Raw genomic sequence first — 27,445 nt, 5'->3', positions numbered from 1 at the left:
TAGTGTCGCTGCCCATTTCCTTGCTTCAGAAAAGGCATTTGCTTTACACCATTTTCTTGCTATGTGCAATCCCTCCGCTTCAGCAGAATAATTTGGTTTTCTGCTTGAGTTCAGTAATTTTCAGTCTCATCTTTGGGTATTATGGCATTCACTCTTCACACGTTGTGGATCTTGGGATTACAACATGCACCCAGACAGACTTTACTTGCAGAAAGAACATTTAAAACAACTTACCGTAATGAGACCCTCCAACCCACCCCCAGCTATGTTTTTGCCCCCCCCACCCACCCCCAGCTATGTTTTTGCCCCCCCCCACCCACCCCCAGCTCTGTTTTTGCCCACCCCCACCCACCCCCAGCTCTGTTTTTGCCCCCCCCCACCCACCCCCAGCTCTGTTTTTGCCCCCCCCCCCACCCACAGCTCTGTTTTTGCCCCCCCCACCCACCCCAGCTCTGTTTGTGCCCCCCCCACCCACCCCCAGCTCTGTTTTTGCCCCCCCCACCCACCCCCAGCTCTGTTTTTGCCCCCCCCACCCACCCCCAGCTCTGTTTTTGCCCCCCCCACCCACCCCCAGCTCTGTTTTTGCCCCCCCCCACCCACAGCTCCAAGGCGCCTTGATAGGACACATGTCCACGAGCCAGACTGCAACACCACACGATAGTAGTTACTACATAATTGGTGTGCAGAATTTTGATACCCCAAAACAGGCTATGAATGTTGTTGTGCAGTGTGTTTATGAGCAGGAGCAAAATACTACAGGTCTGCTCCCATGCTTCATGTGAGCAATAGAGAAGCTTTCACATCCCAGTGAGGGAGTTGTTATAGTATATCTCGTATCTGATTTCACCACTGGCGCCTTAGGACTACCTATGTGATACCAGTACAATAACAATACACACACAGGAGGCACCTAGTGTATCACCCTCCGTCCCCACCTCACCCCTGATTAATTTTTAACCCATTTTTTGGTATATGTCTTTGCATAAGTGTTTAATAAAATGTTTTAATATGTTTTTTTAAATGGTGTATGGGCTTCTCCCAAGGATTCAATTGTTCCTAACCATTTATCTGAAATAGCGAGTGCAAATAGGTTCTTTTTGGGCTACCCTCTTTGTACCCTCCCCCCCCTTATATGTAACCATCTATCCTGTATGCACCCTATTTTTCATACTGCACACTACTGGTGGAGAGCGGCAATACCTCTTGTTGTATATGATTACAACATGCACCCAGACAGACTTTACTTGCAGAAAGAAGAACATTTAAAACAACTTACCGTAATTTTCTTTTCCTGGAACCATAGCTGTGGGCACATAGGCATTAGACATACATAGGGAGGGTAACTATGTGCCCACTGCCATGGTTCCAGGAAAATAATATTACGGTAAGTTGTTTTAAATTTCTTCTTTCCTGATCACCCTGGCAGTGGGCACCTTTGGGACATACCCCAGCAGTGACAAATTAGGGAGGGATACATAAGAATAAACCACCAGTCAATGCCGTTATCAGTTGACCTTTATTAGTTCACGTATACCCTTTATTTCACCACAGATTGTAGAACTCTACGCCAAAAACTTGCGTTAGCTGAGGATTGTACGTCCAGTCTGTAGTATTTCAAAAATGTGTTGAATGAGGACCAGACCGCTGCTTTGCATATCTGCCCTGGTGTTGCCTGAGCTTTGAATGCCCATGACGTAGACATGGCCCTTGTAGAATGAGCTTTAATGTTCAAAGGTTTATCTTGTCCTTTGGTCTCATAAGCTTTTTTAATACATGCCACTATCCATTGGGAAATTGTTGTCTTGGATGCTGCTTGACCTTTCTTCGGTCCCTCTGGTATGATGAATAGTCTATCCGACTTTCCCACATCCTTTCCATGTATACCTTTAGACATCTCACAACATCTAGTTTGTGTAATCTCTCCTCTTTCTTGTTCTTTGGATCTGGACAGAATGACGGGATCACGATTTCCTGATCCATATGGATCTGTGATACAACCTTTGGCAGGAATTGATGCACTGGTCTGAGAACTGCCTTGTCTTGGTGCACGACTAGGAATGGTTCCTTGGCTGATAGTGCCTGTAGTTCTCCCACTCTCCTTGCTGAGGTGATCGCGATCAAGAACGCAATCTTCCACGATAACCATCTCAAACCTATCTCTTGTATAGGTTCAAAAGGAGGTGTTGTTAATACATCCAATACTAAGGACAGGTCCCATGTTGGTACTCTGTTTTTAATTTGAGGTCTTAGGGCCTCATGCAGTAAGCGTTGATAAGGGAATTATCACCATTTTATAGCCAAAATTGGGTTTGAGATTCAGTAAGCGCCGATAAGTGCTTGATTTCGCCAGGTTTCGGAGCCGATTATTTTGTTATGGCCAGTCGGCTGCCGATAAGCCTGTTTTCGCCACTGATCGCCACTTTTTTAAATCGGCTGGATTCAACAAAAAAAAAACAGCTTATCGGGCCTGATCGGCACTACGAAATTGAGATGTTATGGCCAATTTCTCCCGCCAACTAAAGTTGGCAGTTTGGACGGGAGAACGATCGCTAAGGCTGCCGGAACGGCACTTAGAAAAAAAAAATCTTCTGTACATCAATGGAGTCAATGGAGCGGGGACGTATAACAGTATAGTACTGTTTACGTTTCATTGCTCACAATACAAACGTCATTTGCATTACAGTGTGGGGGGCATTCCCTGCATTGTGTCACGGCTGACGTGTATTATTTGCATAACATTGTACTTTTACATGTTTTCAGCATTTGCGGGTCACATTACTCATCATGTGATGATGTGGCAAGGGAAAATACTATACTCAACTCTTAAAGGAGAACCTCACATCATATCACACATTTTAATGAACTGAGCGACAATTATTTACATGATGTTACACATGTCACACATGTCACACATACACAGTATATTCATCTTCCTTTACATTACACAATGCTAGTAATGTGTCACGCATCTTTAAACGTTCATGTACATCTGTATTCTCATGTTTACATATACTTTTGGGTCCTCCCTATTTTCATGACGTCACTTATTGGACGCTCAATCACATTGCATGTTTACATTGTAACCGTAGCATTACAAGCACTTCAACCTAACTTATACTGCACCGACACACTTTATTCGAGCAAATACCCAGTATGTACCTGGCAGATACCTGGAATGCGCCGCTCCTCACCTCTGACAAGCCCCGTTGCGTTTGCCTTCCCAGCCTGGGTTCATGCCTGGCTGATGGGCGGCTGATCTGTTAAATGATAATGATTAGGATTTAATAGGCTGCAATGCTTCGCGTGTCTACCAGATGGCATAAATTCATGAATTGTAATGCAGTATATATATATATACTGTGCAGTATTGCAGCCAGCGGGAATAAAATGCTTCAATCCCTGCCTGGAAAATACCTCAATGCACTCGGGCAGAAAACAGTCACAAACCTCAATACACCCGGGTATACCCGAATTCGTGGGACTAGCCGAGCTCGAATAAAGTGTGTCGCCAGTGTACACACATGTACAGTAATTCAGCATTGGGACACCTTGTAAACTCATTCTATACCAACTATCCTCATTACACAAATGCATGCATATGCACACGACTATTCATTGTTGTCAACATGTCACAATAACATGGCTAATTACACATGTTACACACAACTTTTCCCACGTCAATCTCAGCCTTTTTGTCTAATTACATGACTGACTGTTGCCTTCAGAAGTTTTACATGCATTGCACATGCAACTATTATTTGCAAGCAATGTTTGTACAAAGCTTCACGTCACATCATTGGCAAATATCATCATTCCCTGCAGAATACACACAACAAATACTTATAACAACAACTGCACACAGCTTGCCACAGAAGTACTTTATTATGTTAATGTAACACCTTGCATTTTACTATGTCACCTGACATCATCACATACCTATTTAAAGGACGCCCATTACCTGATCATTCACAGCTACTCATTTCAAAATGTTGAGATTGTTTAGGAGACGGAGGAACATTCTTTTCTATGACATGCTTGATGATGAAGACAATCATATAGGGCAAGGGAGGGACACACCGAGGGACAGTGACAGTGACAGGGACAGTCACGCGGATACGACAGAGACAGGGAGAGGGACAGGAGATCAGAGGAGAAGACAGAGGAGACAAGTTGTGCCTCGTCCGCGTCTGTACAGGGAGAGAACCCTTTTAGATGGGATGAGTGAGGAGGAGATAGTAAGTCGCTATCGTTTGAGTTCAGCAGCAATCTTATCTCTTTATCAGGAGATAAGGGGAGATTTAGATTTTTTCACAGCCAGAGGTCGTGCAGTCCCTGGGCTTGTGAAAATGCTGTGCTCATTACATTATCTTGCTTCCGCGTCATACCAGACAACTGTGGGCATAGTGGGCGGGGTCTCGCAATCTACATTCTCGCGGGCCTTTACCCAGTTTCTCTATGCACTCAATAGACGCGCTAGGAATTATATTCATTTTCCTACAGAGGCAACAGAGTGGCTGGAAGTCAGGACTGGCTTTTATAATATAGCAGGGATACCATGTGTGCTGGGTGCAATCGATTGCACACATGTTGCTTTGATTGCACCTAGTCAGAGTGAGCATGTGTACCGCAATCGGAAGCACTACCATTCACTCAATGTACAGGTGGTATGTGATGCCACGATGAGGATAATGCATGTGGTACCCAAATTCCCTGGTTCCAGTCACGATTCCTCTATCCTGAGGAACTCTTCAGTCTTCCATGCGTTCGAAGAGGGACATTTTGAACATGGTTGGCTGCTGGGTGAGTACACATTTACATGTTCTAACACAAAACACATTTTTATTTAGGAATGTTGGCATTGTACAATTTGATCACTAATGTCATCTTATGTGTGCTCCATTCATTATAGGTGACTCAGGATACGGAATTAGGCCGTGGCTCTTGACTCCGGTGCTAAACCCTCAAACTGAAGCAGAGGAGAGGTACAATGCAGCCCATATCTCTACAAGATCTGTTATAGAGAGGACATTTGGCCTACTCAAGACCAGATTTAGGTGTCTGGACAGAACTGGTGGGGCTCTTCTATACAAGCCTCAAAAAGTGTCTGACATTATCCTTGCCTGTTGCATTTTGCACAATGTTGCACTCAGGCACAATGTACAATCAGACCTAGCTGAGCCTTTGGTAGACGAGCATCCCACCCATGTAGCTGCTGAAAATGAACAAACAGCCAGTGGTGGCCAGACACGCCAGAATCTCATCAATTCATTTTTTTCTTGTAAGTAAAAACAGATATGTTCCAAGTTATACTTTTATACTTACATTATGTTATCTTAACAATAATGTTTTTTTATATACCCTTCTGGTAGGACACAGATGAATATGGGTTGCACACCTTTCTTTTCTCTGCTGTGTGCACAAAGGGATGTGGCACCGGTATGTTATTGTTGCACAGGTTATAGAATCCCTCTTCAATTGTACTTTAGTTGTGTGTATGTGAATACAACTGGGGTAACAAAGCACTCATATTTTAGCATTGTGTTGTTCCTTATGCTAACACAATACACATATTATGCCCATACTCATTCATGCTTCTAGTATGCTTACATACAATGTTATTGGTGCAGTGTAACATGTACATCCATATGATGTGTACACCAGGCTGATTTACATTTTGAAAGTCATTAAATATACATGGTGTTGCACATTTAACACCAAATACACACTTTGCTGTGTTGTTTACGGTACTGAAGATGGCATGTCAATGTTTGCTATTTATATATTGTTCCTTTGCATTATAGGTATATCTCCAGTATGACTGATCATGGTATGTATATTTGCTGACATCTCTCATAAGATGTGCCTACATCTATCTTCCTATAATTATTTGAAGTCAAAACCCAACATATTGTTTTAAACACAAATGTTACATATATGTACTTCCTGTATCATGTATATGCATTTAGCTACTCTTGAGCTTTCATGTGCATTGTATTAGAAAATGATTACTCACATTTTATCACATTTTATGTATGTTTCCTTATAAATTCCATTAATGTAATATAGAGCTGTTTGGAGACAAGGGGATAACTGTACTTATTTGTTTACTTACGGGAGCTCATTCATCACGGATGAAATTGACTGATCATAACACTCCATGCATGAATGCCTGTAATCACAACAATGCGTACTACATCTTATATTTAGCAATGTAGGTGTTTTTTAATGCTGGGAATTAATAGTCAACATGAATTTAAATTTGTGACATGTGTATGTATAAGTCACACGTGTGTGGATGTGTCCTACATGTACCAAGTGTAAAACTGTGAACAGAAAACACTATTTTGTTGCAAATGTTACTGTCATTTAGCATTTCTAATGTACCTATATGACAATGTTGGTAATATTTTTGCAATATAATTCACGTCACTTCATCATTATCATGATGATAATTATCAAGTATTCTCACAATTGTAACGTCAATCACGTGCACATTAGCATAGACACACTTTTTAAGACAACTGTTTGTGTCTGTATCAATTTGTGTAGGATCCATGTATAACACCGACAAATGATAACACCAGCTTTATTATGGTAGCTTATATCATCATATTGACTATACGATGTATTTTTAGAAAGTTTAATAAACACAGTAAACTATAGTTAGTTAGGTTAATGAAATATACACAGAAACGTACTTCATTACATGATGTTGATGTCATATTCAGAACAGCATGCATTGTAGGGGACCACAACATCTGGCCAATAACATTAATTGCTACAGTCCCAAACCATTTTATCAACATACCCATGTAACAAGAGATTTTTAACAATAAAGGGCTAGTTGGTTGTAAGTGTCCTTTACATTGGGAGAAGGAGTGGCTCAGTGAGTAAAGACACACACTGGCACTGAGAGTTTGAAGCAGGGGAGTCTGGTTCAATTCCCGGTGTCGGCTCCTTGTGAGCTTGGCCAAATCACTTTATCTCCCTGTGCCTCAGGCGGCCAAAAATAAATTGTAAGTTCCACGGGCCAGGGACCTCAGCCTGAAAAATGTGTCTGTAAAGCGCTGTGTACAACTAGCAGCGCTATACATGAACATGCTCATATTATAATTATTATTATTCTTATTATTATTGTTACATAGTTTCGACAGTCATACGTTCCATTACACAATAGAATACACAAATGTGTTAGCAGAGTGGGAATGGTTGTTATATATAAAACACACCATGCCATAAAATGATAGTAGTCATTAAAGAACACTCAATAAAAAATCATGAGGCACTATTTTGCAACATCATTATGTTAATTAAGTGCTTATGCAATATAGGCATAAGGGTATCACATTTTAAATTGTTTGTTAATAAGCGCTGCAAGCAATATAAAATTAGTTCCATATGTAGTATAGTAGTCGGTGGCTCCTCCTCACAATCATCTCATATAAAGGTAGACTCTTCTGAAATCATACATTGATCTGATAGTATCTTCCACGACATCTCTGAAATACAGCAAACACATGATGGTCAAAGATGGCACCTTACTATATATGTATCCGTGACAACGCGTTACACAGCTCTATATGATTGTGTACATACACACGTCACTCACTTATATGTTAGAAGTACAAGTGTACATCAGTATGTAATGTTTCTTTAAATTTGTAGCAGGCATAACTATGTATATGATGTGAACGTTGCCTGTATACTGAAAAATGTGCGCGCACATCTTAGTGTGCGCACGCACTTCACGCTTGGCTGCACTAACTGTTAGCGCATGCGCAAAACAAAGCGTACGTTGTGCGTTCAATACATCTTGAAAATACCATTAAACATAAAATCTTTATTTAAAATACAATGAATACGAAAGTACATTCGTTCTAAACGAGTACATCTGTATTCTTTTTAAACAGACGTGTTTGGACAGAAAGGACGGGCGATAACACAATGCGCAAATGCAATACGTGTGACGTCATGTTAAACCAGCGTGAAACGCACGCTAACACTCCTCCCACTCAATTAACATTCGGCTAACGCCCACTTTACGGCTACAAACACTGAGCCGCACACATGACACACTGCAGTTACCGTTACTATAACAAAACATGACAGCCAATAGGCTTTGAGGCGCGCACGTCGCTTGGGGGCGGGACTTACATCCGTAATCCTTTTTAAGGACGCCTTGGGCCATGACAAGGGTCCCACGTCATACGTGGTGGACCCGCTTTTAAATGTTGTAGATCTAGCATGATAACAAAACAGGTATGTGTTAGAGTTATGGTAAAATGTTGCTACTATGTTTAAAGTTATAGGAAAGTACGTATATTTATTCCGTCAGCAATGTGTACTACTCTTTCAGGTTCTACTATATTGTATTGGGAAACAATTTGTTTGTGATCGCTACATGTTATGCAGTCTGCTATGTTACGCTGTATCCACGCATTTAAAGGGAAAATGGTGGTTAGAAAAAAAAAAAAACTTTAAACGCAGAGTCAACTCATAACGGTTGTTATATTTACCATTCTTCTAGAATTAACTCTTCGTCTGGCTGCAACTGGTCGCTCCAGAAATGCAAGGCTTTTTCATCCACGCTTGACCCACCCGCTGAATCCAGTATGACACACATCTCCTCCATGAAGCGCTCATAGGAATCGCCACTGCTTTCTTCAAACAATTGGTCGGGAGGTATGTTCATTTCTTCGGGTACCCATTCCAATGCTTTTTCAGCTGAAAGGCTTGGTACAGAATCATAGTAGTTATGTTCTTGTACAATGTGGGTTTCAGGAATGGAGGGTGCAGATATTGCAGCAGCTATCGATTCACACGGAACAGTAGTAGCGGATCCATTGCTATTGGCATTAGGAATAAATATGCCTTTAACCACAATATATGTGCCTTCTTTCACGGTGAAATGTTTTTCTTTGGCAATCTTCCAGAAACCATAGTTGTGTTCTAGCTTATCCTGCACACGTTCAAAAAAGTCATTTGTTGATAAAGTGAATCTTATTGATGAATTAAAATTGCGCGCATGCCGACGGTTTTGGTAATAAGGATATTTTGCTCGAATCAAATCATAGATTTGGCGTGTGCTTGCTTGATATCCGCAACTTGATAAAATAGCTTCTGATATCATGTATTTATAACCTAAATTCGGATTCATAATTGTCACCAATTCATCAGCCATTGCAGAGTAGCACAAAAGATGTGTGCAGGTATCTGTTCTTTGCTCATCAAAATGAAACTGCTCAGTGGCTAACAAATTGCTGTGTTTCCTTTTCAAGGTCAACAAAAGTATAAACTGTAACTCCTTATTTCAAACGCCAATTGGATTTCTAGTTATAATTGCTTGAAGATTTGTGGTTTGTGATAGCCGCATGTGGGACAAACATGTATCCTTTTTTTATCTCCTTTTTGAAAAAATTAGTACACTTTTCATTCAGTAACATTGAGTTTTCTTGCAAAATAACAAAGAGCACTGTGTGAAAATAGTGCTTAGACAGCCATATCAGTAAATTCACACACCTGCAAAATGAAATGTTTTTTTCCCACATCCATTTCTGTGTGTATTTGAAAGTCTGTTTAAGTCCCTGTCTGCATGAGTTTAAATACGTGTGTATCTATATATATATATATATAAATATATCTATCTCATAAATATATATATATATATATATATATAAAGTGTATATTGTACTATGTGTATGTGTATGTGTATGTGTATGTGTATGTGTATGTGTATATGTATATATATATATATATATATATATATATATATATATATATATATATTATATATAAAAAAATAATTTTTTTTTTGTTTTTTGTTTTTTATATATTATATATATATATATATATATATATATATATATATATATATATATATATATATATATATATATATATATAAAAGTAATTTTTTTTTTTTTTTTAAATATTGCTGGAGTACACACAACATATTGATGGCAGTAAGTAGGCCTTGTATGAAACCTATTTAAATGGTGATAAACATGAGTGAATTAAGTAATAAACATTTGTTTGCGCCCAATAATGTTAGAGGCTCACACTTAGTATACTTCTCAAACATTAGGCCTGTATTATTAAAATACTGTGTTTTCACAAGGAAGCATGAAGTGTATGTTTCTTGTAAATACATCTATACCAGTTTAGATAGCACTATATATACACACACACACACACACACACACACACAGTGTGTGTCTGTGTGTGTGTGTGTGTGCATATATCAATACATACTACATATATATTAGTATCAATTCAGAGATGTTCTTGAAACAAGAACACATAAATGATTAAAGGACAACATTACAATGGGCAGCAAAGGTAAGTAATATGTAACACAAAATCCTGCTGTACACGTACAAGAAAGATGTTTGCAGTTAAATAGGTGCTTTTATAATTGCATGAAAATAATATGCACATGCAATGATTACATCAATTAACACACCCAAATGCAATGTTTTGCTGCAAAGTCAATGGCAGCTTCTCTAAACTTAGCAACTGGCTCCTGGTGGACCATTACTGAACAGACGATTAAAACATAAATATTTAGAACACTATTCATTAATTAGGAGTGTAAACATTTCCAAAACTTCACGTGTACAAGAACATACTTGAAAGTTTGGAAACAACACAGTCTTCAGCATACATACAATAGTAATTAGATAATGTGAAGTCAACAAAACAAGGCCAAAGACATATTTTCTGAATTATAACATTTATTTTTTTTGTTCCTTTTGCGAGCGAGTAACAGGCCTGCTTGTTGTCTCTTGAATTTTCCTTTTTCTTTTGCCACCAACTTTAGGCACAGCAGAGCCACTTTGAGTGGCCTCTGGCACTTCACGGGCAGGGCTTGTGGGCAGTGACTCGCCTACAGGGCTTTTGGGCAGTGACTGTTCACCTACGGGGCTTGTGGCCAGTGACTCACCTACAGGGCTTGTGGCCAGTGATTCACCTACAGGGCTTTTGGGCAGTGATTCACCTACAGGGCTTTTGGGCAGTGATTCACCTACAGGGCTTTTGGGCAGTGATTCATCTACAGGGCTTTTGGGTAGTGACTGTTCACGGACAGGGCTTGTGCCCACTGACACATGTGAGCTAGTTGGTAGACACTGCACAAGTGATGGTTGGTCTGTTTCATGTGTGTCTTTTGTTGTTTTTGACCAAAAACTGGTCAGTAGTAACTGCTTGTATTTTGTTTTTGTGGGCTCCTTTGTAGGTGTCAGCTGCTGATTTTGTACAGATGGCAGTGGTAGTATGTCGTCAGGAACCTGCACAGCAATCTCTGCTACTTGACCGGTAACATTTGGGCCTGGTGAATGAATATCAGATGAATGTGGTGAAAACTGACCTGCATGAACAGATCCTGGCTGGGAGGTGTTGAATTGTGGTACATTAGTCATTCTCCAGTAATTAGCTTGTGTTTGCTGAACAACTAATGCTTCGAATGAGGTGTTGATTTTTTGCAACTGTTTCGGCACTTCAATGAAGACTCTGTGGAGATGTGCCAATTGTGAAACTGTTTCTTCCTGCAGTGCAATCATCCTTTCCAGCACTGTCATGAAGTCAGAATGGCGACGATTTTCTGCTTCCACAATTTTTCCCTCAGAAGCTACAATTGCATCGTATGTCGTATTTGCTGGACGATTTGCCGGTAAAACAGTTTCAATTGGAACGTCTTCATGGTCACTTGCTTCTATTTGTGTGTGTATGGCGGTGGCGTCATCATCATCATCATCATAATCCTCTTCATCATGTTCTACAAATAAATGTACAAATTATTAAATGTCATGTTAATCTCTGCTGTGTTACTATGTAATTGTACTGTGTCATAAGTAACAACTAACATGTTTCCATACGTTTTATAACCTCACATTAAAAACTACCTTGACTTAAGAATAATGTTTGGACTCAGAATGAAATATGAGTGAATGAAAACTTGCTGTAAACTCACAACTCCTACATGATAGTTAACATCACTAACACAATACAAGTTGCCTTACACTTCATTTTCACTGACACTAAGTAATCCTATTTAAAGAAGATGTGCAAAACAAATAATGAACATGACAACATAACATATAGAAGAGCACATATTATATGGCCACCAACTGATACACTCACCTTCTAGGTGTGTTGAGCTGGCTGACCCAGGTGAAGACACTTGTTCAGTCTCAGGTGACACATGTCCTTCAGGGGCAACTATATATAACAATAACATAAGTTTTACATTTACATGTGTAAATATTGAACAAACAGTTATTGTATGTTCTGTATTTATGAGTACCTAACAGCATCATTTCCTTAACCCAAAATGTGTGTGTGAAAGTGAACATAAATAGTTGTAATAACAATGTACATGCCTGTGTACTTAGAAGTTTTGAGTTCCCTAACATACAACATACTATGGTTCTGCAGTAATGCGTGAGGAAAAATACATTAAATTTGTACATAAAAATCATATGTTGTGTAGTGATATCAGTATCATAATGTACATAACTATCATGAGATGACCATTCACAATGGTTATCATGAAGGTGGTCATATTGCAAAAAGTGTTGCTTTTGGTAGAGGATATGTGTGGTACATTAATATAAGATGTGGCACACATGAATGTGGCTGTGACTAAACAAGACAACACATGCAGTGTGTGATAATGTGTCGTTGATAGTAGTTCAACTATAGATATGAGTGAACTAATGTGTGACGTACGGTTTGATAAGTAATGAGTTGTTGGGGCATTTAGTAGCTAAAGTGAAGCTTTCAAATGAGTGTGATTAACTTCAGTTGTGCTAGTCAGGTTGTAAGAACGGTATTCCCTTCCCCAAAAAGCCTAATGAGCCACACCTTTCAATTACTTGAAACAGGTGAAAATGGTGTGAACTAAGTTGCCCCTAAAATGAGGCTGTAATTAGTGTGTGTGCTGAACCCCACCCCCTCTGTTGAAGTGTATGCTGTGATGAGATATTAATTGCAGCTGCTTTAACACAATGGTAGATGAGCTAAATAGTCGTGTGCAGTTTTGAAGTTATGAAAACAATGACATAAAATATGATACGTGTGCCTCATTATGCTGTCTGTATATGACTTAAAGCAAAAATGGACCTTTTCATAAACAACTATAGATGTGTTAGTGCAAGTGATGTTTGTAGGCCGTTGCATGCAATATATTTGATGCATGCTTAAAATAGGCAGTAATGTCATGTTTGTCGGAGTAAAATAAATAAATACACAATAATATTCTACATATTTCTGTTCTGTACCTGTAGCTAGTAATAATTTCTCATTAACATGTGTTACACATGTGTACTACCCTGTTGTTCCCCATCTTCGCCCACCATCAATTGCTTCCACTGCAGCAATGCATTTTGGGAATTCACATGTAAATGAGCACGCAATGGCACGTGCTATATTAGTTACTGCTTTTAGTAGGACTACAACATATATGTCTATTTTGAGATATGAGTATGCTGCAGGACGCAGTGTGTCAGGGCACAGCCAAAGATGATCAGGATAACAGCTTGTGGTAAAAAGTAATCTTTATTCGAACATCATGGTGCAGACAGGGTAATGGAGGGTAGCTCTTACGCGTTTCACGCCTAGCTGGCGCTTCGTCTGACGAAGCGCCAGCTAGGCGTGAAACGCGTAAGAGCTACCCTCCATTATCCTGTCTGCACCATGATGTTCGAATAAAGATTACTTTTTACCACAAGCTGTTATCCTGATCATCTTTGGCTGTGCCCTGACACACTGCGTCCTGCAGCATACTCATCTACTCATCAACATCACGGATGCACGCCACCAACAAGAAGAAGACAGGCTTTTCTCATGTGAGTTTTTTTCCTTTTCTTTGCTGGAAGGTGTATTTTCAAGGTGGTTGCAAGCGTGTGTGACATTGTCCTCATTAGGAGTAATGTGTTGGAGCTAATCATTCTCCACTCACAGCACCCCTAGGACTTCAATATATATGTCTTATACACTACGCTCACCTATACACCCATTACTCACAGTTATATCAGACGCCTGCATCACTATATCTTCAATCAAGAAAGTCTACATTGACATTATTACAAACATTCCTCTACAGTTATTCTGAGCACTATTGATGAACTTTGTTCCTCTATTTTGAGATATATATATATACAGAATCAGACATATACATATATAGATGCAGGTATGCTTATATTGTGAAGACAGTATAAAAAGCAGTGTAACTATGCAAAATAACTGTAAGCAACGACACGCCTAGTACAGTAATATTTCTCACCTGGTGGAAATTGTGAGGGGTAAATTCCTATATCACGGTCACCAGGTAAGCCTTCCACGACGACGGGAAGTAATTTTGCCCGAAGCAGCTCCTCCAATGGACTTAATATGAGACGTTGTGGTGTGGGCCCACCTCCAGTGCCAGTAGCATGCACGCGTTGGTGTTGTATTTTGTTTTTCAATTTGGACCTAATATCATCAAATCTCTTGTGACAATTCCGCTTGTCCCTCACATGATTCCCACACGCATTGACACCAATGACTATTGTGTCCCACATTTCTTTTCTGCTTGCTGAACTTGTCCGCCCTTGAAAAACATATCAAATATATGAGGTAAATTAATAATAATATAAGCACCAGTTTCCTACACTGCTAGCTGTTCCAAGAGATAGCAAACATGCTGTTTTATGTGTAATATGTGAAGCACATGAGCATTCACTACTAAACCTATACATGTAAGCAAGGTTGCATTCATATTGTATGCAGTTATGGAAAATTGACCGCCTGTGTTTAGTTGTCCTTGTAAGGCATGCTAAAAAGCTGTGTTTCCAGACTAATTAACATAGAAAGATATTGTGAAGCCATATTTGCATATGAACAAAACTCAGATGACCTAGGATCACATGTATTTGAATAATAAATGTAAATGTACACTTACCTAGTAAATGTCCATATATACTGTCATAGTGCTCCAGAATGCCAGTGACAAGAGCTGTATTTTCCTGGTCATTGAAGCGAGGATTACGTGGCTTCTCCACACGTTTCTTCCGAGCAGGTTTAGGGTCAGAGCTTGGCTGGTGCTGACTGGACTCTCCTTCTTCCAATGGAAGAGCCTCCAAAAGCTGCCCACCAGCAAGCACGCCACCACCATCCACCCCATCAGCAACTGCGCCACCAGCAGCACTCCCAGCACCAGCACTCCCACTCCTAGCACCAGCACTCCCACTCCTAGCACCAGCACTCACACTCCTAGCACCAGCACTCACACTCCTAGCACCAGCACTCCCAGCACCAGCACTCCCACTCCCAGCAACAGCACTCCCACTCCCAGCACCAGCACTCCCACTCCCAGCAACAGCACTCCCACTCCCAGCAACAGCACTCCCACTCCCAGCAACAGCACTCCCACTCCCAGCAACAGCACTCCCACTCCCAGCAACACCACTCGCAGCACCAGCACTCCCACTCCCTGCAACACCACTCTCACTCTCAGCAACATCACTCCCCTGAACAGTACGTTCACTCCGACGCGTACTCGCACGAGTAGCACTCCCACTCCCACCAGCATCACTCTTCCCACGCTTTGCGGGCATACTTCCAGCACTCACAAAAAACAGACAACAAATGTACAGGCAATCACACGAAACACTTCCACATATAAAACAAAACAAAGATGTAAACAAAACAACAATGGACAAAGCTCACCCAATACACAACAAGTCTCTCAGTCAATATGCAAATGTTCAAACAGCCAGCTCTGTGCGTCTCTCTCTCTCTCACTCCCAACAACACAGAGAATGAATAGCAGTACACGTTGCCTTTAAATATGGCGCGCAATCCAAAACATGCTTGTTTCGCCTGATTCAGCAAGATTTGTGATTGGGCAACCTATCAGCACCGCGCCACGCACGCCGATACACCTGTGTGTGATCGGCTAATCATCGTGAGAGTGGGCGGATTTGTTTTCGGGTTGATTTTGAATGTATTCGGCACTTACTGCATACGGAGAGGAAAAAACGCCAATAACATGACTAATCGGTAAGATTGCCGATTTCACATAATCGACGCTTACTGCATGAGGCCCTTAGTCTTTTAACTGCTTGCAAGAACCGGATGATTAATCTTTCCATTGCCAGATTTCTTTCCAATAAGGCTGATAGTGCAGACACCTGCACTTTCAGGGAGCTGAGGCTGAGACCTTTCTCAAATCCCTTTTTCAAGAACTCCACTATTGACACAATTCTTGGTGAGAAGAAATTTTGTGTTTCTTTTGTGCACCAATCCTGGAAACAAAGCCAAATTCTATGGTATACTTTTGATGTGGATCCCTTTCTTGCCAGTAATAGGGTCTGAATTGTTTTGTCTGAACAACCTTTCAACCTCAATGTTTCCCACTCAATCGCCATGCCTTCATGGCCCATTCTTTGGCGTTCGGGTGGCATATTGGCCCCTGTCGCATAAGTTCTTTGCGATCTGGTATGTGCCATGGTATATCTATTGCCATATTTACCAGGTGTGTGAACCAAGGCCTTCTTGGCCAAAATGGTGTTACCAATATCACTTCCGCTTGGTCTTCCCTGATTTTCCTGATTGTTTTCGGAATTAGGGGAATTGGGGGAAACAGGTATGCCAACTTGAAATCCCATTTGAAGCTGAGAGCATCTGTGTTTTTTGCGCTGGGATGAAACAGTATTGCACAGTAGTTCTTTACCTTGCGGTTCTGATGTGTCGCCATGAGATCAATGTCTGGCTGACCCCATCGCTCTACAAGCTCTTGAAACACCTGTGGGTCTAATGCCCATTCTCCTGGGTGTATAATATTGCGACTTAGAAAGTCTGCTGTGACATTTTCCAGTCCTGGGATGTGTACGGCTGTGATCTCTGATAAGAGGATTTCTGCTGTGAGGTTCATCAGCTTTCTGCTCCTGGTTCCCCCTTGTTTGGCTATATACTTTACAACTGACCGTTTGTCTGACTTTATCTTTATATTGCCATCTCTTATTTGGTCTTGGAATGCATCCAAAGCCCTTTGTACTGCTTTTAGTTCCAGCAGATTTGATGGGAGGCGCTGCTCCTGGTTTGTCCAGGTTCCTTGCACCAGTGTTTCTCACTCTTTCACAAAGTCCCTTGTGGGATGAAACGCGTCAGAGGTTTCTAGCTTCTTGATGTTTGTCCCTTTTTTCAATAAATAGTCGTTTTTGTTAGAGCTACGTTTGGTCTTACCTACTTACCTCAGTGCACCGCTCCTTCCTTTCGTCGTTTCTCCCATTTGGGCACCCCAACCTGCGTTGCTCGCATCTGTTGTGATTCTTTCCCACTGTACTGGGGGTAGTGTTCGTCCTTTCCCCAGATTTTGGATATCTTCCCACCACTTTAATTCTTTTTTTTGTGTGTGGGGGTAACAAGATTCTTTGTCTTGTATCCTTGTGGTTCCCGTTCCATTGTTGTAAAAAAACTATTTGTAACGGTCTCATATGAAGCGCTGCCCATTTTATGACGCTTGGTGTTGAAGCGAATTTCCCTAGAAGCGTCATGCATTCTTCTGCTGAAGTTCTGGTTGCTTTCCTGAGCTAATAACTGGGGGGAAAGGAGAGTGAGGTGGAGTAAACCCCGCTCAGTCAATGGCATAGGAGAGTAGAGACTGGAGTGGTGCTATCAGGGACAGAGGGTGTACTGGAAAACAAGGAAAAGAATCCCAAGGGGATGCACTCACTTATAAGGAACTCAAAAATAAATAAATTTTAATGATATCAAAGCAAATTACTATTTAAAACCTAACCAACAAGGCGCATGTTTGCCACAGCTATTTACGGGACACTGACTATCAACCTATTTCTGGATATGAGCACTATTGCAAGTGATCCAGACAAAAGGCTGAGTAGTGATAATCTGGTGATAACGATAGGTATCTGCTCAGGTGAAAAAACACAGTCCCATCCACAAGTCTTAACACTCAGACCAAAGAGATAAAGGGGTAGGTGCACAGAGTCAAGGTTGGTGCTGGTGTTCCACTTAACTTTGTCCCCAGGGGGTCTCAATGAGGGTTTTGTCTATACCCCCTTCTTGTGCATCCCCTTGGGATTGTTTTCCAGTACACCCTCTGTCCCTGATAGCACCACTCCAGTCTCTACTCTCCTATGCCATTGACTGAGCGGGGTTTACTCCACCTCTCTCCCCTTTCCCCCCAGTTATTACACAGTTTGAACTTGTTTGTTCTTTCTTACACCCCAGCCCGTCAATTCAGCAATGACAGGTTTTCTCACCTCTAAGACAGAATTTAGGGAGCGTCTTCTGGAAGCAGAAAAACTGTTTTCAGAGGACTTTGTTGAAGGAGCAACCACTCCTCCACCTGACATTAAGTCATTCTTTAACAATCTGGAAAGATTTTATAAAAAAGAGACACGTCTATTATGGGAAACTCTGAGCCTAAGAAATTATATCACTAAAGAATTTATACCAAGAGGCTTACGCATCAATCTATTTCCATCATTTAGAGTTGATGACGAAGTTTTCCAAAGAAAGTGGGAAAATATTCTGTCTAACTGCTCCAAGGAATTTATGGTACTACTTGTAGATTATGAGACTAAGAGACTGGAACAAGCCACTACAGACCTTAATGTAGAACTCACTAACATCAATGTTTGGGAGAATAATCCGGATTACATAGATCTTGAGAATAAACTCAAAAAAAACATTGACAATTTTACTCGAGATATTAAAGCAAGAAAACATAAAAAAACTCATGAGAGACAGACGACTACAGAACAGGCAAAATATACAAAATTCCAAAAAACACTAAAACAAAGGACTTTCATGACACATCCACTGAGTGGGAGAATTCCGAGAATGAGGAATCTACACCCTTCGAACAGACACAAGTTCAACCACTAGCGGACGGGACTTTTTTTTAGACATACCCAGAACCACACAGGGGGGTGGGAACAACAGAGGACGAGGCGCAAGACAAGGAGAGGACACGGACAGGCTAAGAGACAGAGAGATATGGGGTTACAGAGGGAGAAGCAGGGCATGGAGAAGGAGGAGATACTAAATGAACTGCAGATAGTGAATTTGTCAACTATCACACTTACATCTGCACAAGAACTAGTTTTAAAGAAAGGACTCTCCTTCACCCCAACCTGCAATTTTAACCTCTTTGACTGGGTCAAGGACATCCATCTCTTTGGTAGGAAGCTAGCCTTACATAAAATGTTTAAAAGGAGGGAACAGCTAACTACACCCCCTGACTTCCTCGAAAATGCCACTGAAACAGACCTGGAAGCTTACAGGAACCTTATAGTGCTCGAAGTTGAAGGGAGCAGAGATTTAGGCAAAGGCCCATTCACATCATTAAGACCTAAAAGCCACTTCACACCATACATAGGCTCTAACACCAATGTGGATGTTTTCATCAAGTTGGTAGTTAAAGATCTTGAACAAATATCACCTAGAGGAGGCATAGAAAATATGACTGGGGAAGAAAAAATGGCCCTACAAGAACTTATTAAACTCAAAGGAATAATCATTAAACCCTCCGACAAGGGAGGGAACATTGTGGTTATAAGTATAAGAATAGTATGTCCGTGAAAATACCAGACTCCTGAACGACAAAACATGTTATAAAATCTTGCAGGATGATCCAACTACATGTTTCCAGAAAGAACTTCAGTTTATCTTAAAAACAGGATTAACCAGTAAGGTTATCACTGAACAGGAATTCAATTACATCCTGGTAACCAAACCAAAAGTGGCAACTTTCTATACTTTGCCAAAATTACATAAGGATGCTTAAAATCCCCCAGGTAGACCAATAGTATCGGGCATTGAGTCTTTGAATGAACATGCCAGTATGTATCTGGATGCAGTTTTGAGACCGTTTGTGGTAAATTTACCATCATACACTAAAGACACGACTGACATTGTCAGGAAAATTGACGGCGTCCAGGTGACACCAAATACCTTCTTGGTATCCGTGGATGTCGAGTCCTTATACACAAGTATTCAGCACCAAGTGGGTCTTAGAGCAGTGGAATCCTTCTTAAAAACTAGAAGCGTTGAACACACTGACCATAATGCGTTTACAATTGAACTTCTAAAGTATGTACTAACCCACAACTACTTCCTATTTAAAAACAAGTATTACCACCAACTCCAGGGTACAGCGATGGGCACAACGTGTGCCCCGACTTATGCCAACTTGTACCTGGGTTGGTGGGAAGAATGTGGTGTTTTTACTGACACTATGTCGGAGTACACTAAATTTGTAGACCTATGATCTCGCTACATTGATGATGTGCTGGTGGTGTGGTGTGGCACCCGAGAAATGTTTGTATCCTTTGTAGACAAGCTCAACCAAAACACACATAACCTAAGACTAACATACAACATTAGCCAGGAATGTGTCACCTTCTTAGATCTCAATATATACAAGGATACTCTGGGCCTACTCCACACCACGGTACACACCAGGCTACTGCGACCAACAATCTTTTGCTGGCATCAAGCCATCACCCTAGGCCCCTTATACAGGGGATCCTAACGGGACAGTTCCTACGGGTTAGACGGAACTGCTCAACATCTACAGATTTTGAAAAACAGTCAGCAATAATGAAAAATAAATTTCTAAATAGGGAGTACAGTCGATCATGTGTTAACAAGGCATACAAACGTGCAAAACACACGGATAGACGAACACTCTTATACTCCTAAAAAACAGAAAGTGAGGGTACACAGGTCATAAGGGTAATTGGAACCTTTAATAAACAATGGAGAGAGATCAGGGATTCACTAAATAAACACTGGCACATCCTCATGGAGGATAAAGATCTCAGCAAGGTGCTAAATCCCCATGCGTCAATCACATATAAACGCCCACACAATTTGGCAGACCACCTGGTACATAGCCATTACCAGAACCAGAACCAGAACAGCACTACATGGCTTGGTTCCAACAAAGTAATGGGTACCTATAGATGTGGTGCCTGCAAAGCATGTAAATATGTACACCCCTCTAAACAATTTAATGGATCACGCAATGACAAACACTATAATATGCGTAATTTCATAAACTAAAACAGAGGGAGTTGTCTATCTCATAACATGCAGGTGTGGGATAAAATATGTCGGCAAGACCACACGTGAGCTCCGGAGGAGAATTTTGGAACACGTGAGCACAATCAATACCAAAAAAGATGTGCCCGTGGCCAGACACATCAACTCCTTTCACGGAGGAGATGTTTCCAATCTATCTTTCCAGGGAATTGAATCTGTGAAACTGGGTATACGCAAGGGTGATTTGGACATAGCCCTACTGAGAAGGGAGTCTCAATGGATTTACACCCTGGGGACTTTGTCCCCAGGGGGTCTCAATGAGGGTTTTGTCTATACCCCCTTCTTGTGAACCCAGCTCTATTACACCTCCAATATACTATCCATTACCCAGTTTTTACCAGTCACCTGATTTTAACACTCAGCCCCCTCATGTTTACACACAAGGGAGGCTGTCTGCATGCATTAGGAATATACAACACAACACCAGTTTCTAGCACTTTATTGTGTGACAAGGCAGTATGCCTGCTCCTATCCAGGTGCAGTATTCCTAGATTTTGCAAAGGCTTTTGACACAGTTGATCATGTTATCCTGCTTAACAAACTCCAGAGCTCTGGAATAGGGAAACATGCTCTAAACTGGTTTCAGTCCTACCTATCAGGAAGATACCAACATGTGTCCATCTCAGGCTCTGACTCCAACCCCCTGGATATCACCTGTGGTGTCCCGCAAGGCTCTGTTCTGGGGCCCCTACTCTTCTCAGTGTTCATTAATGATCTTCCCACAGCTTGTAAGGAAGCCTCAATACACATGTATGCAGATGACACAATCCTATATGCACACAGCCATAGCCTTTCTGACCTTCAACACATACTTCAGTCTGACTTTTTGAGACTCGAAAACTGGATTTCCCAAAACAAACTGTTTTTAAACACTGACAAGACTGTAACAATGGTATTTGGGACCAAGACTAAATTTGTAAAGCTTCCAGTGACTGAGCTCCTGATTAGAACCAACGCTAACACCACCCTAACACCTGTCACTAGTTTTAAATACCTGGGCTTATGGTTTGACTCCCACTTAACACTCTGGATGCACATTGATACCCTGACAACCAAGACCTATGCCAAACTAGGGGTACTTTACAGGAACAAATCCTCCCTAAGTCTCCTGGTCAGAAAGCGTATTGCACAGCAGATGCTAATGTCAATTATTGACTATGGAGACATAGTATATGGCTCGGCTCCTCAAACTTACCTTAGCAAACTTGACACCCTCTACAATTCAATTTGTCGTTTTGTTCTCCAATGCAACTACAACACACATCACTGCGAAATGCTCAAAGAACTAGATTGGTCATCACTAGAGTCTAGGCGCAAAGTTCACCTTTCCTGTCTCACCCTCAAATACTTTCTGGGCAAGCTACCCAGCTACCTGAACAAGCTCCTCACCCCTACCACATGCAGCACCTATCACCTGAGATCAGACTCCAAAAGACTATTCATGGTCCCAAGGCTCAACAAAGTATCCGGCCGCTCCTCCTTCTCCTTCCGTGCACCCCAAAACTGGAACAACCTACCAGAGACTCTCATATCCACCACCAGCTTAAGTTCTTTCAAATCTAAGGCTGTCTCACACTTTAATCTGGTCTGTAACTGTTTCATACGCTCATAATATATATTTTCTTTAACTGTGCACGCATTGTCTTGTATATAATGTATACCTTGTTCATTTATGTAACTGTACTTGTAACCATGTATTATTTGTTTTACTCTGTGCCCAGGACATACTTGAAAACGAGAGGTAACTCTCAATGTATTACTTCCTGGTAAAATATTTTATAAATAAATTATAAATAATATCCTCTCATGAGCAATATAGCTGGTCACTACACATACCTTTTAAAACCAATGTAAGGGTTAATAGAACCCGTTTTAATCAAATCTCTCTGTGAGCCCTCCTCACTCCTCCCCTCCCTATGCATCATCTAACACTGAGCCACAACGACGCTATCAGGTTGCTATAACAAGGGAGACTTGACCTGCCCACCCCCGAAGAAGTTCCATTGGCAGGAACGAAACACGTGCCGGTTGAGACGTCCTGGGTGACGTCATTGGCGCGACCGACTAATTAGTAGCACGGTCTGTTTGCTCACACAGCGTGGAGCACTTTCCTTACCCAGTTAACTAAGATGTGGGCCAAATGCGGATCCCACTAGCTAGGGAGAGCACAAATACCTTCACTGCAGCTTGGAGGATCCCTGTGGCAATTACTGCATGTATCAGGTACCCGGCTGAACTGCCAGCTAATTTGTTCTCTGGGGTATGAGGGGTCTCTATTCCCTCTGCTTTCGTTTTTGTGGCCTCATGGTCAGTGACACCAGTCTCTAGGAAACGGAAAGGGGGTGGGGGCTTTTGCTTTAACTCATTGTGTACCTGCATACAGCAGAACCTGATGCCTGAAAGAAATAGGCAAGAGTTAATAGCTTTTCCATAGCTATCAATGTCAGCAGATCTACTAAGTAACACAGCTGTCAAGGCTAAGTGTATCAATCCATGTTTCATTGAAAGATAAGTGGAACACCAGCACCAACCTTGACTCTGTGCACCTACCCCTTTATCTCTTTGGTCTGAGTGTTAAGACTTGTGGATGGGACTGTGATTTTTCACCTGGGCGATACCTATCGTTATCACCAGATTATCACTACTCAGCCTTTTGTCTGGATCACTTGCAATAGTGCTCATATCCAGAAATAGGTTGATAGTCAGTGCCCTGTAAATAGCTGTGACAAACATGCGCCTTGTTGGTTAGGTTTTAAATAGTAATTTGCTTTGATATCATTAAAATTTATTTATTTTTGAGTTCCTTATACGTGAGTGCATCCCCTTGGGATTCTTTTCCTTGTTTTCCTGCTTTCCTGAGCTTCCTCTCTTGCAATGCTATGTCTTGCCTTCATGTGTCTGGCGACGTCAGCCCTTTTGCCCTGTTGAATGCCACTCCCAAAAACTTTAGCAGTTGAGTGGGTGTTAGGTGACTCTTGTCTCTGTTTATTAACCAACCGTGTTGTTCCAAGAAGGTTATGACCATCTTCTGGTCTTGTTCTAATTTCTTCTGACTTTTTGATTTTACCAAGATGTCGTCCAGGTATGGGTATATTTCTACCCCTCTTTTTCACATTTCTGCCACTAGTGGGGCTTGAACTTTTGTAAATGTCCTTGGAGAGGTCGCCAGACCGAATGGCCTGGCTGTGTACTGATAATGATGTTGGTTCACTGTGAACCTTAGGAATCTTTGGTGTCTCTTTGATATGGCCACGTGTAGATAAGTGTCCCTTAAATCTATCGATACCATCCAGTCTCCTGGTTGTACCTCCTGAATGATCAGGTTCAAAGACACCATCTTGAATTTTCTTATTTTCAAGAATGTATTTACCTTTCTCAGGTCTAGGATTGCTCTGTATCTCCTGAAGACTTTTGTACTAGGAATATTCTGGAATAAATTCCACCTCCTTTGTCTTCCTGAGGTACCTTCGTTATTACTTCTGCTTATAGTAACTTTTTTTAAACTGAATTCATTTGCCTTCTTTTTGCTTTGGTCTGTACCCTTGTTGTTAGGCACATATTTCTTCTTGGCATTTCTTTGAACTCTATGCTGTATCCCTGACGAATGGTTTCCAATACCCATTTGTCCTGTATTGTTTGGGCCCATCTTGCAGAAAACTGCGTCAGTCTTCCTCCCACTGGCAACTGCTGGGCCCTTTGACCTTCATGCGAATTTGTTCTTGGCAAATGATCCTCTTCCTCTGGCACCTCGAAAAAGCCGGTACTGGCCGCCTCTCCATGTTGTTTGCCTTGAAGACTATCTGCCAGGTCTATATGCTTTTGCCTCTTTGTACTGATTTCTATCAGATTGCTGAAAACGGAATCTTCTGTTCCTGTTTTTCCTGTGGCAAAAAGCTGCTCTTACCTCCTGATGCTTTCGTTATTATAGCATCCAACTTGTTGCCAAAAAGGAATTCTCCTTCAAAAGGTAATCCGCATAGGCTATTCTTTGATGCTGCGTCTGCCATTCATTGTCTTAGCCATAACACCCTTCTTGCTGACACTGCTAAGGCCATAGATCTAGATGCTAATCTGACCGCATCCAAAGAAGCCTCCGCTATGTAGTCTGTCGCCCACTTTACTTCAGACAGTGCCTTTTGGATAGAACTTCTTTTTACATCTTTGTCTAGTGCCTCCTCTATGTTGGCAATCCAGACACGCATTGCCCTTGCCGTAGATGTAGTTGCTATGGCTGGCTTACAGGCTGTCCCCACTGTGACATATGCCTTTTTTAATACGTAATCCATTTTCCTATCCATGGTGTTTTTTAAGGTTGCAGACTCTTCTATTGGAATTGTGGTCTTCCTTGCTATTCTAGATATAGCAGCATCCACCTTGGGGCTGGCTTCCCAAAATTTGACCTCTTCCTGTGGAAATGGATACATTTTCCAAAATCTTTTTGGTATATACACTTTTACAGGCCCCTTTTAACTTGATGGTGAATTTACAGTCATTGTACAGCACACAGCAGAGACGGGCTCTAAATATGGGTCCAGCAAAAGGTATGGGAGAGATTTAAGAACAAGCTGTGGTGCTCAGCCTTTTCTCTGTTTTCTCTGTTGTCAGTGTGGCAAAATCTTCTCACTGGACAGGGACCGGCTCACACACCTTTGTGTCCCCACTAGGGAGCAAACCTTTACATGTACAGATGGTGGGAGCGGTTTCTCAGTGCAGGGGAAACTTCTTCCACACCAGATGATTCAGACATCAGTGACTCATTTTACTTGTACAGTGTGTGGGAAACAGTTAAGTACCAAGAGGACCCTCCTCAAACATGAGCGGCTTCATACAGGGGAGAAACCATTCCCATGTTCAGTGTGTGGGAAACAATTCAATACTAAGAGCAACCTCCTCAGACACCAGATGACTCATACAGGGGAGAAACCATTCACATGTGCAGTGTGTAGTAAAAGCTTTTCTCGGAAGACGGAGCTCCTCATCCATGAGCGGATTCATACAGGGGAGAAACCCTTCACATGTATAGAGTGTGGGAAACAATTCAGACATAAGGAAAGCCTCTGCAAACACCAGATGACTCATACAGGACAAAAACCATTCACATGTACAGAGTGTGGGAAACAATTCAGTATTAAGCGCGACCTTCTCAGTCACCAGATGACTCATACTGGAGAGAAACCATTCGCATGTTCAGAGTGTAGTAAAAGTTTTTCTTGGAAGACACAGCTCCTCATCCATGAGCGGTTTCATACAGGGGAGAAACCATTCATATGTACAGTGTGGGGGAAACAATTCCGTAAAAAGAGCCGTCTCCTCATACACCAGAGGACTCATACAGGAGAGAAATGATTCACATGTGCAGAGTGTGGGGAACAGCTTTTCTCAAATGAGCCACCTCCTCACCCACCACAGGATTCATACACGGGAGAAACCATTTCCATGTACATAGTGTGGGGAAAGCTTTTCGCAGAGGATCAGCCTCATTACACACATGAGGATTCATACATGAGATAAAATATGTGATTGTTCAAAGTAGGGTTGGGCAATATACCAGTAGCATAGTAATACTGCAGTAATAAAAATGGAGGGTAACGCAATACTTGCCTTACTTCTTACCATGGCATTCCTATCAGCAGCTGCAGAGTGGGGGTGCATCTGGCAGAGAGGCATGGGGATGGGGACTGTGTCAGAGAGAGGACTGAGTGTGGTCTGGTAGAGACAGTGGAGTGGGATCGAGTCTGGGAGCTCCTTGACTTTCACATGCTGCAGCTATAAGGAATCCTGCTGGTAATCTCACCCCTCCATATTAAAAAAAACTTCCCCTCTGCCATGCCTCTTACCCCTTCCCTTCCACCATGACTCAACCCCTTTCTCTCCTCCCCTGTACTTCTCTTGGCTCTCACCCACACGTGCCTCTTGACCCCTCCTTCCCCATGCCCATTAAACCACGCCTCTCTATGCCCTATTAATGTGTACAGGAGAAGGGGGTCGAGGGTGTAATTATACATTCTCTTACCATGCACCCCAAAACTGGAACAACCTACCGGAGACTCTCATCCACCACCAGTTTAAGTTCTTTCAAAACTAAGGCTCTCACATGTTAATCTGGTCTATAACTGTGACATACGCTTATCTACTATATATTCTGAATGACTGTATGTTTGTCTGCATGGCCTGTGTCCTAGGGGAAATCTGATTGTCCCTTGGGCCGCCGCCCCCCCCACCTCTCATTGGCCTGAGGCGGAGTGACGACACACACACACACACACACACCCACACACTGCTCATCTCCCGGTTTCTTACCCGCCGGTCCCGTGTCCCCTGTTTCCCGGGTTTC

The 27,445-nt window shown here is 41.7% G+C and overlaps 1 pseudogene; it reads left to right on the top strand.

Moving 5' to 3' along the window:
• The first annotated feature begins 19,029 nt into the window (after window positions 1-19,029).
• Window positions 19,030-26,765, top strand: LOC142488310 (uncharacterized; annotated as a pseudogene).
• Window positions 26,766-27,445: the final 680 nt, after the last annotated feature.

Source organism: Ascaphus truei, chromosome 2 (assembly GCF_040206685.1).
Source record: "Ascaphus truei isolate aAscTru1 chromosome 2, aAscTru1.hap1, whole genome shotgun sequence".
NCBI classification, from domain to species: domain Eukaryota; kingdom Metazoa; phylum Chordata; class Amphibia; order Anura; family Ascaphidae; genus Ascaphus; species Ascaphus truei.
Note: the sequence above shows the minus strand (reverse complement) of the source record. Positions and strands in the feature narration are given on the sequence as shown.